Source organism: Anser brachyrhynchus (assembly GCF_964034855.1).
Source record: "Anser brachyrhynchus genome assembly, chromosome: 11".
In the NCBI taxonomy this organism is placed as follows: domain Eukaryota; kingdom Metazoa; phylum Chordata; class Aves; order Anseriformes; family Anatidae; genus Anser; species Anser brachyrhynchus.
Window position 1 is genome coordinate 13,177,496 of NC_137706.1, and position 13,365 is coordinate 13,190,860.

The following is a 13,365-nucleotide window of genomic DNA, read 5'->3' on the forward strand; positions in this document are numbered from 1 at the left end:
TTTACATGTAGTACTGGGCTGTAATGCAAATTATCGCTATAACAGGACATAAATAAACCCTGTTTTTTGCATCTTTTAATTATATCACATATGTTATAAAAATAGAAAATATTTGAAAAGCTATCATCTCACATGAACCGGGCAATCTTTCACATTTTCTCTATCTCTTTTATCAATAGTTTTCCCCTAGTTGTTTTAAAATGTTAGCATGATATGAAAGGTTTCATATTTAAAAGATTTCATCACCTTTAAATGACATTAAATGGCTGAGCTTAGTTGAACACATGCACTTTCTGCTCTGTGGGGTGGTTAATAAAATATGAACTTAGCACACAGTCTAATATTGATTTCTCTGGGAAAGACTGGATTGGTATTAGGTAATGTTGTTTCATATGGACAGCAAATGACTTAAAAGACCTTCTCAGCTTTTTGATACTCACACTGTACTTTCAGCACTTCTGCAAATATATCTGTACATTTTCTGTCTGACCAAAAGTAGTGTACCTGATACATGTCAGAAAGTTGGTCAGCATTTGCTTTGTCTCTCTTTGAAATGCTTAAAGTCATCTTTTGTAATTTAGGGGCTTGGTTACAAAAAGCCGTGATATAGCCTCTGATATTCAAATAAGAATGCCCTCAAACAACACAGCCATGACTTTCTTATCTTCCGGAAAGAGAGTTTGAGAATGTTTGGTCTGTCTTCTGGGGAAAGCAAAACCTTAGCTTTCTGTTCCCTTGCATTGCTAGTCCAAGATCCAAGCTGTATTTCTATAAAAACAAGAGCAGATTCAGGAAAGTGTGAGGGAATACTTAAAATTTCATTAATGCAAGGGCTTGAGAGGGAAGTTAGAAGATTTGTGTTAACTTCCAGAGAATGGTGGGTCAGTTTTTCAGTATCCATTGATACTGAATTTTTCCTAAGCAATTCTGTGTTTAAACCATGTCGTCAAAGGACCAACTATAAACAATTCTTCTTTGGTAATGTCTTCTCTTTACTGAGACTGTAAGTACGCTGTGTAGGGTAAGGGACCATATAAATGAGAATTTCTATTATTTTTGGAACCTCGCAGTTTTGCAGTGAGCCTCAGCCACGATTAGGGTAAAGTGGTCATATGAAAGAAATGTTTTACCAGTGGATAATGAAAGCCTAGCAGGACAAACAGGATGGAAATGTGAGAGTTTGGAGATCTGCTCAGAGGTGAGTGGGTTATAGAGGGCTATAGTTAGATAGGGATAAATTTTGGCATTAGGGGTACCTGTAATTTTGTAAATAGTGGCCTGAACAAATTCCCTCAATAAAGTCTGGGCATCATTATAAAGAAGCTACTAGAGCTGAAGTGATGGAACAGATCTAGTAATAATTGAAAGAGAATCTTCAGTTTGTGTTCAATAGCTATTAGACCAGATCCTTTCTGACTTCAAAACATTTGACTGTTCATTTCCCAAAGGGTCTGCTTCATAAGCTGAAAAACTCCAGTATTTTTGTTTTCTTTGTCATGTAAATGAGCATGTTTGGAGTCCTCTTACAGGAGATTCTTAAAAACATGAAAAAGATTTTCCAAATATCAAAGCAAAACACCTAAAAATGAAACAAAACAAACACAAAAGGCCTAGATACCACCCCCACCCCTGCAGCTGGGAGACCATTGTGGAAATATAAGGAGTGCAGAACCACATCTTTTTTCTTGGTAATATTCTAGTAATATCCTCATTGACTTTTTCACTGTACTTGTATTTACTATATATTTATTATATATCTGCAGTGCATAATGTAATATAATGCAGAGTTTGTTTTGCCCAGATGCAGGTGTAGTTAGACCCCCAGATAACATTTATCCGATCAGAACTTTGCTGAACCCAAACCTTTGCTGAACCTGATTATTTTTCCTCTAAACTGAATGAAGTAAACATGCTAAATTTTTTAAGCTCCTTTTCCTTAAAGACTCAGGACTTAAATCAGGTTCATCAGGTTTGTTGCTTTACATGTGAAGATTAGGATTGGAGTTACTTTGAATACGAAAAACCTATGGATAAAAAGCTGACATATTGGAATTGGTTTAACGATTGGCAGAATTCTGTAGGTAGTAACTTAGTCCATGATGCTTAAATCCTTGAGACCACCTTGTACGTTAAAATAAACAACCATGTGCATTTCCAGCTGCACATTTGTCCTGTAAGTGGTGGATGTGTTTTGAGTGTTTTCATAGTTCTTTCTGAAAAGTGGGTTATTTACTTATTACATATTTAGAATAGTCTGAACTGTCTTTTCTGAGACTTTTTTTGAAAAACATTGATTTTATTTTCCTTTCATGGTCAAATATGAATATAAATCATGACACAAGGGATAAGTTAAAACTGAATCCACTAAGGGAGGTATTAACTCCTACAGAAAAGCTGTGGCAAAACTTTCTTTTTACTGACTGTCTCATTCAGAAAGTCTTGAAGCTTTCGAAGTGGTCACATACTGCAGAAGGCATGTGATAGTATTGTCCTGGTTTGAACAACCTGAACTGCAGATGTCTCCTGCTTGAGAAACTCAACCCTTTTGCTGTTTGGTTGTGCAAGCCATCAGGTTGTGCAAGCCATGAAATTCCTTACACTGTGGAAATGTCAGGTCGAAATTTGATGGGCTGCAACTACCAAAAGGGAAACTTGAAGAGGATGCTATGATTAGCACTAATATTCTAGAAAAGACACTTTGGGATCTTTGACCTTGTGCAATTAAAGGTCTCTCTTTAGTATCTGCTTCATCATTTAATGTCCCCGGTGCCTAATATGCTGGTGCTTTGTTTCAGTACCAACTCCAAGGGAAGAGTGCCACCTACTGAACTACCAGTTCTGTTTTCTGCAACATCTGTATTCACCAGTTTTCACCCAAAATACTAAATAAATCCTGTCTTGCTTATTGTAAGAATTATGAGAGGATAAAGGCCTTTACGTGGCATGGGCATATGTAATGTTTTTAATCTGGATGAGATTACTACAGTGTAATAATGCACCCTGCATTTGCAAATGTATTTTTTTTCAAGTGTGGACATTGGAACTTGTATTTTAACATGCTAATTATAAGAGACTGCAATAAAAGTGAAATTAATAGCAACCCACAAAACATTACTATTACCTGACCCTGATTCGAACTCTTCACTGCTATAAGTGCTAAAATATACTGATTTCTTCAGAAATATGCTAATAATTCATGCAATATTTCAGTCTGTGTCACATAAAAACTAGAAATGTCCTTTAAAAAGAATTAAAACAAAACTTTGTGCATCCGGCTAGATGCTCAAAAGCATATCATTGAAGTCTCATGCAAAACCTTTCAATTATCCTTCCATAAATATGGATGGAATAAAGTATATATTTATTCCATAAACTCTTCATTCCAGCATGACTGCAATTGCAGATCTTTCTATGTTTTTTCCTACTAAAATCTTTCTTTTGGCAAAGCAGAGGGGAAAAAAAAAAATCCATCTTTGGACATGTGTATTTTCATTTCCAAAGAAAAAGAGGACAACTTCAGTTTTGTAGAAAAACTGAATCTCATGGAATGAGTATTTTGAATGCTTTCCAGACAGAACTTCAAAGTTTTTGTTCAAAGTTGGTAATTTGGATTCCCATGTATTATTTGGATTTAGAGGATGACTATAGTAACAGCATGAAACCAGCCCAAGTGTCAGAATAGAAGTCTTCGTTTTACATGCCTGTGCTTGAAGAAGAGATACTGAAGTAGAGATTAAAATAGGAATAGTGAGTCTTTCTGATGGGGTGAAGTAGTTTGAGAATTTACATTTTTTTGCTAATATTTGCATCACAATCCCTTTGTGACCTCATATAAACAAGATTCTGCATCTGACAACTTGAAGACTTTCCTTTAGGAAGTTGCTGGACCATTTGTAAAATTAAGATGGCTCATAGTTCATGTCAACTCATCAAAATCTTCCACAGACATTCCCTCAAAATTTGGCAGAAAAGACAACAATGGGTATGAAAGGGAGTGGGGGGAGAATATGCACAAAAAAAAAATGCAGAGAGAGAGAATTCACATCTGTTGTTTTTGTGTTGTTTTGGTTTTTTTTTCCATTGACAGGATTCCTCTGTCACTTTGTGAAGTAGACTGTGCTGCCCCATGAATCGAGCCTATCACAAATTTATCTCCAAGTAAAAGCAGCAAAATCTTGTTGTCCGTACCCCACCCCTCCACACCCCTGGGCACATTTTAATATTTGTGTTCCTTTTTATTGTGTAGGGTATTTTTAAAAGCCCTGAAAGTTTGCAATCAGTATGCTTGAAGTAAATGCACAAGTTGTTCCAGGTGGCGGATGGTTCTGGATGTTCCACTCACGGGACAAAGCAGGTTATAACTCAGCCATAACAGAACTTACTTGTATTTCTTCATCTCATTTTTTTGCATTTAATAAAGGAATTAGCTCATGGATCCACTCTTGTTCCCTTCAGGCAATCAGAGCCATGGCTGTAGAGCTGTACTGTGAGGAGGGTACAGAGGATACCACGGTGGAAATTAGCCAAAATGTTCACCCCAAGCTCAGCAGTCTAGATAACTTCAAATCTGTGTTCTCATCAAGTCCTGTTTTAGCTCAACTTCATCAGAACAACTTTAGGCATCCTGAATGGTTATTTTGTTTTGGAAAAAAACAGCTGACATAACCATTCTTATTTCGTGATGAAGCAGAAAATTTGATAGAAACAAGCTGTTATAATGTGCTTTTAAGCCTTTTTCTTTGCCCTCCTCCATAGTTTCCAACCTTGGATTCTTTTCAGGTGAGTTCTTCCATGCGTGAAAGCTGACAGGTTTCAAAGGCTGTTCAAATAGCTGCTTCTGACAAGAAGGTTGCCTTTCCTGGCATGCATCGGCTTCAGATGCACCAAATATTAACCATCTTCCACAGGGATCAGGACCTCAATTCTAGAAAACACTGAGGCATCCATACACTTGTAACCACAGTGAGATTACTCATGGGCTTAAAGTGCTTAGTACCTGGCTGATTCATGGTTTAATAGGAAGCTCTTTTTACTGTAAAGAAAATCAGTAAGACACTTGACTCTATCAGTTGTTAGGTGAAGTTCACTGGTAAAGCTCTTATCCCCATACAGCCCGTATTTAGAGGGTGATTATATTCACAGAATTCAGTGATGATGAGGAAGATTTTTATGCACATTTTTTCTTTTATTTCCTTGTATTGTTTTTTTGGAGATGTATCTGTTCTGATTATCATAAATACGTAGGTTGCTAGAAGTGTTTTTATATGTCATGCTTCTTATTGTATGCAAGAACAAACTGATGCTTTATCCTTTTCGCAGCAAGATGTTGCTGAGTATAGATGGTGCAGAGCGTCGGGTTTCATGTGTTTTCTTTGTTTCTTTGCAGAAAAATGAAGTGACAGGTGCTTAGCCTCATTTTTCATGCTAGCTTTGCCATGCCATTTTCACCAATAATGAAGGCAGCTGCCAGAGCTTGAGGAAATCAGGCGAAAAATTCAGCTGGCAGGTAGACCCAGTCACTTTAAGAAATGTAATCTTATGTTAGCAGATGGTAATTAAAAGGCAGAAGAAATAAAATTTTGTCTCAGTTTTCTGCACGGTTACATCAATTAAATCTGCAACAGAAATGCAAGCAGAAAATATAATTTATTGTCATGTGGCTACACAGTATGATTGTATGCAAATCTAATGATTTGTTTTACAAAGACAATTGCAATTTTTTAAATCTAAGTAGAATAACTGATCGTTTCCAGAGAGTATGTGTATGCTGTAAATCTTCAGTTTTCAATATGCCTAATGTAATGAAAAGCATCTCCTTGTTTTCTATTCATTGTTAAACCTCAAATTAGGGTTCCACTGCCTATGTGCTTCCAGCTTTCAGTAACACCAATTTTAATTCTAAGAGTTCAATAAATCTTAATGTGGAGAACTAATCTAGCTCAGGCCTCAGCAGGAGTACATCCTATTAAGAGAATATCAAAAAAGTGCAAGATTGAACCTGGTAAGAGTTATGATCTAGCAGGAAAATGATGTTAATGTTGTGACGAGATTCCTAAGGTTTTTCTATTGTTCCTTCTACTTAAAGACATCTAGTTCTGAGAGCAGAGCCGCATCAGTCTTCATATGTTACTTCTTATAGCTGCTAGGATCATGAACATGTGCAAATCTGTTGAAGTGTGAAATAATTAAAGCTCATTATGGTAGTGACGAAACTGTAATGCTACTGTAGCTACGTCACTGTTTCCATAGCTAGCTTTGATTTGCAGGGGTTTTATGAGTCATGCATAAAAATTCACCCAATTTTATAACCATTCACCCAGTTCTGAACATTATGGTATAGTCAGACTTTGAATGATATTTTACTAAATACAGTGATTATTTTTAAGACAGGGAGTTGCTTAGTTCAAAATTGATTGAATAACTAGATGCATATTTTGTAATTCTGCAAATCCAAGCACATTTGGTTTGTGATACTGAAACTCTATGTCCATTCTTAACTCTCTTGCACAGTCTTCATTAAAGACAATGAGAAATAACTAAGATACGTTGCTTAAATATGCTGTCTCTGGTTCTTCTGTCTTGTTGACTGATTGCTGATACCTCTAAGCATAATGGAAATTTTATCACTGTAGCTCCAGTCTAGTGAGACTGGTATAAGAAGCAACGCTTTTTAAAATAGATTTTAAGTGCTCAGTCAAATAGAAATGCAAACACAGTCTGTAGAGCTGATCAAACAGATTACTTCAGATCCACTAGTTAACTCTAGCTGAGTCTGGTAACATCCCTGCTTGTGTGTGTGTGTGTGTGTATATATATATATATAAATAGAAGATCATATAATGATGTAGGATTTTTAATTTTGTATGGGTAAGAATGAGTATTAGTTTTGAATAACAGTCATGGGTTCACATTTATTTTGTGTTTGCCTGTGGAATATCTTTAAACCTTTGCGTTTAAGAAAATGAACCATATTTCATTGAGAATTTGTTTAGTGACTGCTTATGAGAGAAGCAAAACGGGAGGGGGGGAGAAGACATCTAATGTGTGGGGAGACAACCATACTGCTCTCAGCTGGGCTTGCTTTTCTCTGTTTTTCATTGTGGATCTCAACATTTGCCTTGTGGTCTCTGGTGATGGGCATTCATGTCTACAGTTCCTGTTACCATCCCTTGGTATCCTGGATGCTAGCTGGCAGGGTGAGGAAGAGGTGAATTTCAGTTATTCTGGGTCTTAGGTGGTGCCTTTTATATCCACAACAAGTAACAAATCTCTTGGTAAATCACTGAAAGAGCTGGAATTGTGGGCAAGCAGAGCGGTGGAGTTTGACTTCACTAGAAAAAGCCTTTGTTCATGGTGCCTGAGCCTGTGGATGAGGATGTCCTCTAAAATTCCTAACACCAGCTATTTGCTCTTACCACCATCCTGACCCACAATACTCTTGTTACACAGTTCCTGAGCTCTTTTTCCCCCACTAGTACTTCTATTGCCATGTGGTGTGGTACTCTGTAAAGTGTGTGTGTGTCCAGAGAGACCAGAAATGCGTTTTCCCTAGTGACCTAAGCCAGGTCTAATTCTTGGACTTTGCTGAAAGTCTAGGGCGTGTAACCTGTCCTCCCAAGTATCAAGTTTTAATTTCCTACTTTTTGTCACTTATGCCATACCACATGGTTGAGTCTTTAACCTTTTTGAGTATCAGAGATTACAATGGGACAAATGAATGAAGGAATTAGTAAAGTAAAAGTACAAGTGGATGAAACTTCCTCTGCCTTCTGCCTGCTAAACACTTGATACTATTTCTTCTTATTTCTCCTTTTTTTAACAACCTTTTAATTGTATTTTGGCAACAAGGAAGGTTCTCCAACACTATTAAACCTTTTGCTTTCTCTAGACACTGACATTTAACCTCTAAGTTGTTCAGCCCCAGGTTTTAGATCTGGGAGCTGTGTTTGTACTTGCCTTTGCTACACACAGCAAGTCTGTAGTAGGCTATGAATTCCTGGGGTATCTGGGGGTGTTCATTATTGTCCAAAAAGCCAGTGCTGCAGCTTTTGAAATTTTGTGTCTCCTCTGAAAAAGGATTATTATTCTATATATATATATACCCAAAAGGATAAAAGCCTTTTTCAGCAAAGGCCTTCGAAAAAATAAAAAAAAAAAAAAAAATGAATGCTATATTTCTCCTGCTGGGACTTGGTGTTGAAGAAGGAAACAGATGCTTCATTTGGTTTCTACTCTCACACAAAAATCAATGAGGAAGGTAATATAAAGTCAAGATTCAGAAAATGTGTGAAGCAAAACTGATGCGCTTATACTGGGCATTCTCTAAAATACTTAAATGTGAATAGGGATTTTCTGGCCTAGTCTTTAAGGGGTCACTTAGAGGGACCTAGTGGTCTTAAAAAGCTGAACCACTTCTCTTGACAAGCTGGGGTTTCTGTGTACTTCACACCTTTCGCAGAAACCACTGTTAAATAAATAAGTCTTGGCTCCAATATTAATTCCCGGTCCCTTACAAACCCTCTAACCAGCTTCCTCTTCCATTTTCAGAACTAAAAGATGGTAGGGTTGGGCTGGTTTGGAAATGGCAGGGGTGTTGGGACAGGCTGTGGTCTAAAAACTGAGTCAGGGGTTAAGCAAGCTGTTAAAAAGGGAGGAGATGTGGGAGAATAAGAAAATAGTTTGGATTCAGTTTGACGTTTTCTTTTATGCTTGCCCTCAGTCAGCTCATGCAGCAATAGTAATTTCTCAGCGCAGTGTCGGGTATGTAGATAAATGTGACAGCCTTGCCTGCTAACCTAGGCCGCCTGCTAGAAATTATCATTAGTTATCATTATTATTATAGCTAACTAACTCTGAGTCTGATCCCACTTCAGTGGTACAGAAATGGCAAAAATCCCAGTCACATCAACAGTGTAGGCTCAGACCTGAAGCTCTATTATTTAAAGAAATCCAATGGTGATCAGTGACCATAGTTCTGCTATTGTACCTGGGATTTATGTTCTGTTTCTTAGTGGAGTGTGTTAAATGAGGAGCTGTAAAATAGTAGCTACTATGAGAAAAATAGTTTAATGTGATTTTAGAGTTTTGATCTGATGTGTTACCAGATGTAGCCTCTCGATCAGTAAAACAGCTTCTCTTGGACAGCATTCTGCTCCAGTGGATAAACTTTAGTAATTACCCTGCCACCACAATTAAAAAATAGAAATAAAAGTCTTATTTAGACTTCTCGTTTGTTCAAGCTGATGAGAAACTGATAAGATGGAGTTTCAGTGCCTGTGACATGTTGTTATCACTTGGCAGCGTTCAAATGCAGAGTATTTTAAAATTAAATCTGTAAGTCTGCGCATTACTTTGAGGAAATGTGTCAACAAAATGCTGTCAGCTCTTTGTCTCTTGACAAGCTGTATGGATTTCAGACTACTCTGAACTGTAGCTTGTCCATCAAATCATCAGATGTCCTTTTTTGGCACTATTGGTAGAGTCGTTAGGTTGCTTGGTGGCTTTTTTTCTTTTTTATAAAGAGCAGAAAGAGAATCTGATTGTAACTGAGGCCTCAGATCTGGTCTTGATGGAGTAAAGATGAGCAAGTGAAGCTCATTTTCTGATGAACTGGCAATGAGAAGGGAAGCCCTGAAGACTTTCATGCTTTGCTCATTTGATTTCAAATAGGACTGGGTGTCCTGAATGGCAAGAATGGCTAATTGGAAGCTGCTTCCTTCAGCCCTACAAAAGGAAATAAACTCCTGCAACATTTGTTCAAACTGTTAAATGTCACATCTTGAGGATTCTTACTCTTGTCATTGTAGTGTATAATTTTCTATCCTCTTAAAAGGATCAGCATTGAAATGGCACCTATTTTCCATTCTGAGAAAATCCTCTGCTTGTGAGGTACTTCTGGTTGCTGTTATCTCCACATCTCATGAATTGGCTTGGCTGGAGAGGTTCAGCTGTTCCTAGTTTGCACTGAAAGAGAATATAATACACAGATTCAGTAGGTTTAATATTTTACCTGCCAACTTAATGGATTGTTAGATTGAAACATCTTGTCATGAGTTGAAAGATGGTAGAGTGCCTTTCTAGGTTAAGTCTGTAGATTTACTTGTGCACAAGTGTTTTATGTGCATCCATGTACTGTGCTTATGGATTGCCTTCTTGAGTCCATAAGCTGCTTTTATTTCCTAAGATCAACGTGCGTGTTCTTCTCAAATAATACAAAACTAAAGACTATTGTATAGGGGTTTGTGGAAAGGAAAGCTGATCTTTTCTATCATATGCATTCTTAAGTTTTGTTGCAAAACGTAGGCTGGCTGAAGATCCTTCATGCGGTTACACTTTCAAGTATATTTACTCAAAATTCATGCACTGTGACTCTATCTTTTGTTTGTAAATTAAATCTGATTTCCTTGCATTCTGTAATAGCCTGCAAGTTTTATTTTTCCTGGCATAAAAGCACTTTCCGTATGTCCTTCAGTTAGTCAAAGGTAGAAGTCTCTCCCTGAGAGAGAGATTAGTTTGTCTCATTGGAATTTTGTACTGCAGGATGACAGTCTTCTCTGGCACAGAGTAAGCTCACCACCATCTACAGTATATGTGAAATCATAATCAAAGACAGGTGCTTTTCCCTGTTATAAATAATCAGTGCTGCTTGCATAGGCCAGGAAAAATTCTTGTTTAGACTGCTCTTACTTTCTTTCTTGGACCTCTGTATTTCCCTTGGCCTTCCCTTTTTTCATCTTTTCTGTCTCTAATTCTAGATAGTTGCCTAAGGAAATAAAAGGAATGGGGAAAGTAGATCTTGGCACACTCTGAATTCTCAGAAGTTTACCCTATGGAGTGAAATTAAATACACATGACATATAAAAGGGAATGGCCTTTTAATTTATAGCAAAAATCCCAGTTCACAATAAATCCGTTCTTTCCTGTTTGTTCTTGTGCATGATGAGAACATGTCATATGCTTCTGCGAAGCTGATATAAAAGCTCTTTGTTCTATGTAGGATTATTTTTTTTTGAATTGGTGAATGTTTTTTATATAAATATCAAATAACAATTGTACACTTTTAAATTGGAATTTACTTGCTTTTCAGCAAAACCTAGTACAGTACCGTCTATTTAAACGGCTTCTTACAAAGGCCCAGTCCTTCAAATTACAAATAGTCTTCAAGTAGTTGTGAGATATTTGAGACGTCAGGACTCCAATATGAAAGCCTCTTATGGATAGTATTTTCAGACCTCTTGTGGAAAAATTCAGTTCGGGGTAGATGCCAGTAAGAATTTTTAACCTTGGGCAGTGCACAAAACACTTTGAGCTTTTCAGCTGCAGTCACTACCCTACCAACATGCATCTTATTTAGATTTTCTGCACTCTTTTCTGACTAAACTGTGTGTGAATGTTTGGCTGTAGTGTTTTGCATTCTAGGCTTCCAAATTCTTGTGCTATTTTCTTTCAAATATAAGTAGTGTGCCAAGGCAAGGACTGTGAAGAGAGCATTGCATGATTGACTGGTTGCTGCTGCACAACCGACATTGAGTTCTAATCCTTTAAATATCTAAGCACTACTGAGGTCAGTTTTTTGCCATGTTCTGTGCTCTTACAGGAGTTTGGCAAGAGCCTGCCATTAAGAAATGAAAACATCATTTTGCTTTGCAAAGAGGCTCAATCAATGTGCTTGAGGTATCAGTTTTACTCCATTAGATTATATTGCTGCAGAAATATGCTTACAAAGTGCCCTGGAGTCTGATCTCAGTAAGACTGAAACTGGTAGCACAGCAGATCGTGATCGTTCTTACACCATTCATCAGCAAAACCTTCTAATGTGGAAAGTAATTTAAAAAATATCTGACTAGGGTGGGCCATTATGATGGAACAGCTGGATTTTCTTTTTTAAATCCTAGTAGATTAACATTAAAAAATAAAAATAAAAATAAAAATAAAAATAAAAATAAAAATAGAAATAAAAATAAAAACACTGCCAGTGGGTGTGATAAAAATTCTGTGCTGGTCTCCTATGAGAACTAACATTTTCTCTTCAAAAGTCATTTTTGCTTGGGATAACATGGGGGCTGAGAAGCAGTTTTTTCTTCCAAAACATGTGGGCCAATTGCAGTCTTGACCACTAAAACTCTGTTTTCTTGCCTGGTTTAAAAAAAAAAAAAAAAAAAAAAAAAAGCTATGGTGGTTTGCCTGTTAGTATTTGTAGTTTTCTCCTTTACCTAATGTGTTCCTCCTCTGCACAAGACCATAAATACATTAGGGGGGCAAAGGAAGGTCTGATCTGTTTGCCCTTGAAACATACACTTGAATTTGTTGACATTAGTCACATTAATTAATCATTTTATAGACTCCAGGTTTCCTAGCAGAAGGATCATCTGATTCAAGCAGTTAATCCATTCATCTGATAAACACCCACTCCTGGTATTAAGGTGACTTATACCTGTTGCCACCAAAAAAAAATAAATAATAAAAATAAAAACCTTAGCAGACAGGTCAAATGCAGCTAAACTGGCTCTTAGATTTCAGTGCATGGCAGTGAGTGTTTGCCTGTCATAAATTTGCTCTGTTTTCTACTTCTCCAGGAATCATTTAAGAATATAATGACACAAATCTAAGGAAATGAAATCCCTCAGCTTGAGTTTTCTTGGTAAGATTTTGGTTTTTTCCTACCACAGTGAGAAGGATCTGACTACATTCAGCCACTTGTATTTCTTTCTCGTTGAATAGACAAATGGTTAGCTGTGTAGGACATGGACAAGGAAAACCACAAATCAGTCTGTGCTTGCAGACTGACTCTGTTTCTTAGCATGTTCAACCTTGGCACAATTCTCTGATTATAAGAGTCTGGGCAGTGAAAGTCCTATGCAAGCTACATGCTCAAACAATCATCAAAATTCCTGCTCTATCTGGAATGCCATGGAGCGTTTCTGAAACCTTTGTGTTAGAAAGTAGCATGTTTCCTGATAGCTGATACTTTGAATTTTGGGATAAAGCCATGCCATAAATGTCATGGTGAAGAATTACTCAGTGGATATTTACACTCAGTCATCCACTGGAGAAGCAAGGCACTCACTGCTAGTGATATGGATGTTGTGTGTTGACTTTCCAGCTCTACTGGATGTAGCTTAGTCTTATGTCTAAGTTAATGAAACCAAAACTTTAGCTGTGCTCCATTCTCTGAAAGAGGTTTCTTTTTTTCCCTCTTTCCCTCTCCCCATATTGCTCAATTTCTCTGCCCCTGATAAAATGGCAAGTTAGAATGGAAGCCAGTTAAATCACTTCACTAGGGAGCGGTGAATCATCCTGTCTGTGGGTGAGAGCCACAAACAGTAGCTTGACGTCCATAAGCATGAATTTCACTGCACTTTTGTT

General features: G+C 37.2%; 1 protein-coding gene across 1 annotated transcript in view; it reads left to right on the top strand.

Moving 5' to 3' along the window:
* Positions 1–13,365, top strand: part of TMC3 (transmembrane channel like 3) — a 283,418-nt gene that overhangs the window by 201,140 nt on the left and 68,913 nt on the right. The window contains exon 7 of the mRNA XM_080607203.1: positions 12,576–12,640. The gene's annotated coding sequence lies outside the window, so the exon portion shown is untranslated. The remainder of the gene's footprint in view (positions 1–12,575; positions 12,641–13,365) is intronic.